We start from the raw sequence: 6,000 nt of genomic DNA, 5'->3' as shown, positions 1-6,000 counted from the left end.
GATATATGATAAAAGTAAAACCTCATCATTCTGCGACAGCGGATCATCTCCAATCACAGTCCTTGGATCCATGGAAAGTTTCGCCTTCATGTCATTGTAGAAGTTTCTGTGAGTTCTTAGACTGAAAAAAAAGACAAACAGCATAGATAAGATGTTTCAGCCATCTGTTAAATATTATGACAAGGTGTCATGCCATTTGTAGTGGCGATGTTGTTTAATTAAAGAGGTTGATAAGTGGTAATTGTTTACGAAATAAATTTTGCAATTGCAAATAAAAATATTTGAATTTGAAGTTAAAGTTGAGTTTGAATCTGAATTTGAAAAGACTATTTGAAATCACCCTATATGTGATTTGACGTCACCGCACGCAAAGTTCGAGCCCTGATTATGAGCGAGTTCGTGCTCCGACTCGCACTTGGCCGATTTTCTGGTGGCTGTGACCACCTTTTTTGAGGGCTGGACCCGCAGCAAGACTTGTAGAGGGTTGAACAAACTGCAACTGGTGGATGCAAGTGGCGAGTTGTACATTGCGGCGTACCTACTAAGGGGGAGGCTTTTGTTCAGCAGTGGACGTGTTCCGGCTGATGATGAACAAACCTGGCGACGATATCGGCGTTGGGCGGGGGCAGCGCGTTGAGCAGGATGGCCCAGGCGAGGCTGCGCGGGCGCGGCAGGCGCAGCTGGGTGGCGGCCGCCCGCAGCCCTCAAGGCTCCATGCTGGCACTTCCAGTCTGCACAATGTTATTACAATGAGGGCTACCGTTTTTTGTTTTTCTAGATGGCGCCACTGTTGCGTGCGTTTTAAGTGTCGCTTTCAAAGTCTGTTATTACGGGCGTGAAAACAAAGTTTAGGCTACGTACAGTCACCAGCACCAATATCTGACACAACAAGCGTGCATAAATATCTGATACGACTCTATTTCTAGGGCCGGAAGAACGTGTCAGATATTTTTGCACGCTCCGCTGTGGCAGATATTAATGCTGGTGACTGTACACACTATGGGCTAACCGTGCGGTTTTGGCGCGCCGTCCCTCTTCAAACTATCGGTCGAGAAAGAACGACGCGCTAAAACCGCGCGGTTGCCGCATAGTGCATACGTAGCCTTAGATTAAAATCATATTTGATACACCTTAAAACCGTACCATAAAAATATCGAGCAACCACAGTGTTGCGTAGTCCCGTTTTGTTCGGAAAAAAAGGGAGGACAAAAGTTTTCGAAAGACAAAACTGTCTCAAAACACAAACATTCATTGCCCCGTAACGCATAATTGCCATAATTAATTTCAGGTAATGCAAAATATTCACAAAATTATTCTAATTATAAATAAACCCGCGTAGCTCACCCAAAAACCATGATTTTTGACATTTCGGAGAACTCACGCTACACTAGCGCCTCTAGCGGCGAATTTATATGCGATAGCCCTCATTGTTTTTTTGTTAGCACAAGGTATTGATGTTATAATGTCGTAGTAACTAAGGGAATAGTTTATGGATTCTGTTATATGAAAATAAATGATTTATTTTTATTTGTTTTATTTCATTAATATTGCAGTATGGGTCTTTCAAGGCTAAACTGTTTTAGACTATTTAGTTTACTTTACTACTAGACTATTTATTTAGGTATGGTCGAACAAGAAAGTGCTTTATCAATTTTAATGACAGTTCCTACTTCAGAAATAAGACAAGGCTGAATGTCATATTGACTCGTGATTGTGAGTGAAAATAAGCTTTGACGTTTTAAGCGCTACAAATGACATTAAACATTAGGGTGGTGAGGTGAACCAATTTCTTGGTCGACTATACCACTATACTAATTAATGTTTAAGTAGATGGAACATAAAAATTGCAATTCAATTTGGTTGTAAAAAATGAATGATGTATTTAACATGTCTCGAATAGGCAAGTGGATTTGTAAAAGGATGGCTGGGTCTGTTAATTTCACAAAAAGTGGTAAGTACCTCACTTTGAAAAAAAAACTAATTATGCAAGTAGGCACCTATTAAGTAGGGACTTATTATTGTTACATATATTAGGTATTTTATTAGTGGCAGTTATGCAATCTGCCACAGTTTTAGGAATTGTTATAGTTACTGATGTTCATGGTCAACTAGCTTTTACCCGCGGCTTCGCACGCGTAAACTATTCGGTCTGGTAGTTGAAATTTTCGGGATTTTACAAAATTCCCCTGGAAATTTCCAAATTTATATCGTGGTCTTCATTGAGGTTGTGTTGTGAATAACTGTACAAAATTCAAGACTCTAAACTCAGTGCTAAAATTTCAAAAAATTCCCTATCCAAATTCAAATTCATATCATTTATTCAGTAAATAGGCCGCAATGGGCACTTTTACACGTCATTTTTTTAAATACCAGCACTTTCGGAAAGACCATCATTGCCAAAAGAATGCGCCGCAAGAAGCTTGGCAGAAAGTCATTTTTTCAAAATAAAATAAGTACAAATAAATACTTAAAACTACAGTAAGTATACAATTAAAGAAAAAATTACAAAATAATAATAGCAATAATACACGGATGTATGGGTCCCTTAGTTACAACTATCCGTGGAAATATCGGGACAAAAGTAGCGTATGTGTTATTCCAGACGTCCGGCTACCTACATACCAATTTCATGCCTCTAAGCCCAGCGGTTGTTATTTCGAGGTTTTATCCCTATCCCGTGGGATATCGGAATAAAAGTAGCCTATGTGTTATTCCAGAGGTCCAGCTACCTACATACCAAATTTCATGGCTCTAAGCCCAGTGGTTGTTATTTCGAGATTTTATCCCTTGTTATCCCGTGGGAATATCGGGTCAAAAGAGTCACTTAACTTTTATTCCAGATGTCCAGTTACCTACATACCAAATTTCATGACTCTAAGCCCAGCGGTTATTATTTCGAGATTTATCCCTATCCCGTGGGAATATCGGAATAAATAGTAGCCTATGTGTTATTCCAGAGGTCCAGCTACCTACATACCAAATTTCATGGCTCTAAGCCCAGTGGTTGTTTATTTCGAGATTTTATCCCTAGTTATCCCGTAGGAATAATCGGGTCAAAAAAGTCACTTAAGTGTTATTTCAGAGGTTCAGCTACCTACATACTAAATTTCATGGCTCTAAGCCCAGCGGTTGTTATTTCAAGATTTTATCCTAGGTATCCCGTGGGAATATCGAGTCAAAAAGTTGCCTATGTGTTATTTCAGACATCCAACTACCTACATACCAAATTTCATGACTCTAAACCCAGCGGTTGTTATGTCGAGATTTATCCCTATCCCGTGGGAATAATGATAAAAGTAGCCTATGTGTTTATTCAAGAGGTTCAGCTATCTACATACTAAATTTCATTGCTCAAAGCCCAGCGGTTGTTATTTCAAGATTTTATCCCTAGGTATCCCGTGGGAATATCGGGTCAAAAAGTCACCTGTGTTTTATTCCAGACGTCCAACTACCTACATACCAAATTTCATGACTCTAAGCCTAGCGGTTGTTGTTTCGAGATTTTATCCCTATCCCGTGGGAATATCGGGATAAAAGTATCCTATGTTTTAATCCAGGTTATAAACTACTTTCCACAAATTTTCATCCAAATCCGTCCAGCCGTTTAAGCGTGAAAAAGTAACAACATACTCACTCACTCACTCACTCACTCACTCACTCACTACAAACTTTCACATTTTATAATATTAGTAGGATGTCAGCCCTAGCAGGTGGCACCCAGGGTGAGCCGCCTCCCCGCCCACCTAGCCACGCCCCTGCTTATGTGTCAATATCTAATATTTATTCAAAACTAGCTTTTGCCCGCGACTTCGTCCGCGTGGAATAATAACTTTGGGAAGTATTTAATTTATTTAGGATACCTATTCTGCCAATAATAGCCCATAGAAACTTCCACAGTTTACTGAAAATAACCTATTTTAATATAAACTATTTTTTTTTGTTCTCCCATCCATCCATGTTCTTTGGTAAAACATAAATATTTTGCGGGTAGCCACATTTTAGCAATACGACGTGTATTCTACCCTACCAACACAAAAGGACTAATTATTATTCTTCATAGTGAACTCTTGACACCTTATATCCTTTATTGTAAGTTAGGAGGGTAGGATTATAATTAAAATGGCATTTTTACTAAGCATAGCTACACATAATAATATTTCCGATAAACATAATTATAGTAAATTTGTTTGAAATTCCTTAAGAACTTTCATCCCCATATTTTCATAGGTCGAAATTTTAAAAGCGCCGGAAAAAATGTTTCTTGGGTTCCGTAGCTCAAAAGGAAAAAATGGAACCCTTATAGGATCACTTTGCTGTCCGTACGTCCGTCTGTCTGTCAAGATCCGCTATCTCGTAAACGCGCGGAGTATCGGTGTCGAATTGAGATTGAAACCCTAAACTCAGGTCAATAGTCCCGAAAGCTGTGAAAAAATCAAACTTTTAAGTCAAGGCAATCGAAAGCTACAGTCATCAAAAACGCTTGAACAAATATCGGCCTGTGATTAGAAATCAGTACCAAAATAATTATAACAAATATCTAATTATTTGTAAATATACATTTTCTTAAAAATGTTCACTTAAAGGTATAAAGGCAAAGTTTACTTGTAATGAACCTGTTGATTCAATTATCAAATAGATTATAAAATCAATATAAATTTAAGCTTATCAATGAAAACATATGGCATTCTAGTTTACTAGTTTACATTCACACTTAAAAGAGCTTAAATAATAATACAGCGAAGTATCGAAAACTAAGGATTAACAAAGAAAACAACTGATAAAGTTATGATAACAAATACTTACTCGTAATCCGAAACCGGGAAGCTGCTGTTTGAAGGCGAAGCCGTACCATTATTCTGAGCCTATTAAAAAAAACGTATCTTTTATCTTAGTAAATATATATAACAAATTATAAATAATAATAATAAACAGAAACAACCTTACCATTTTCCACACGTAATTCAAAACATTTTCACTTAAACGAGAAACAATTATCGCTGATATTATACACTACATGTATGTGGCAAGACTGTTAGATAACTTAATTAATTCTTATTTCCTATGCAAATCATTAAAACAAAGATTTATTTGTTTCTTTCTCGTGCAATTTGATTTTGATATTTGGCTTTAGTTTGACATCATTTGACATTTACTTTACTCGACTTCGACTCGACCGACTGACAACTAGTGCTGTGAATATCGAATGCAGCTGTCTATCGAACTGTGATGAGCAGATTACGATTACCTACTCGATACTTTTTTTACGATATCTCTTTCATAAAAAAAAACTAATAAGTACTTTTTTTTTTAAGCTAACTGAAGAACATGTTATTATATATTTTAAAATCAGCTCCTTAATTGGGCAAACCATATAATTCTTTTCATGCATCTGGTTTACGATTACTCGTTATGTTTTACATTTTTTTTGCAAAAACAATAATCATAATATTATCTTGAATTCGCAAATTAGCTCTGCGGATTATATAAATCTAATTTTCTATACATGGCAGCAAATTTAAGTAAAATTATACATATTTCAAGACTTCAGGTTAACAAAGAGTTATGTTAAACTGTGCGTTCACCTGCATTATGCGAGTGATCTGTGTGTAGAGTGAAGAAAAAAAGCAGTAACAGAAGTACTTACCTAATTTTCCCGTATTTCTATTGCAACGGTTTTTTCGCGTTCACTGCTTAGCTGCCACATTATGTTCTGACGAATGGTCAGCCTTTTTATTAATGCAAAAAACAACTCGATATAATTAAAATCGATCCATCTGTTGAATCCTACTGTTTTCCTGCTGTCGAAAACAGTATGCCAAACTATGCCAAATAAATGAAACAACCAGAAGCGAGCGATGGATGATGGGTAGGTGCAGGCAGAGCTTGATTGTTTTTTTGTTACAATAATATAAATGAATAAAATTAAGAATATAAAAATAAAAAACAGGAATGTCTTCTCTATTCACAAGTACCTACTGAGTGATAAATAGGTATAGTGGA

General features: G+C 36.8%; 1 long non-coding RNA gene across 1 annotated transcript; it reads right to left on the bottom strand.

The window, feature by feature from the left end:
- Positions 1-701: 701 nt before the first annotated feature.
- LOC141427624 (uncharacterized) lies at positions 702-5,168 on the bottom strand. The gene is made up of 3 exons (XR_012451336.1): positions 4,945-5,168; positions 4,804-4,862; positions 702-731 (listed from the first exon to the last, which is right to left on the bottom strand). It is a non-coding gene; the product is annotated as an uncharacterized lncRNA (long non-coding RNA).
- Between the last annotated feature and the right edge of the window lie 832 nt (positions 5,169-6,000).

Source organism: Choristoneura fumiferana, chromosome 4 (genome assembly GCF_025370935.1).
Source record: "Choristoneura fumiferana chromosome 4, NRCan_CFum_1, whole genome shotgun sequence".
NCBI classification, from domain to species: Eukaryota; Metazoa; Arthropoda; class Insecta; order Lepidoptera; family Tortricidae; genus Choristoneura; species Choristoneura fumiferana.
Note: the sequence above shows the minus strand (reverse complement) of the source record. Positions and strands in the feature narration are given on the sequence as shown.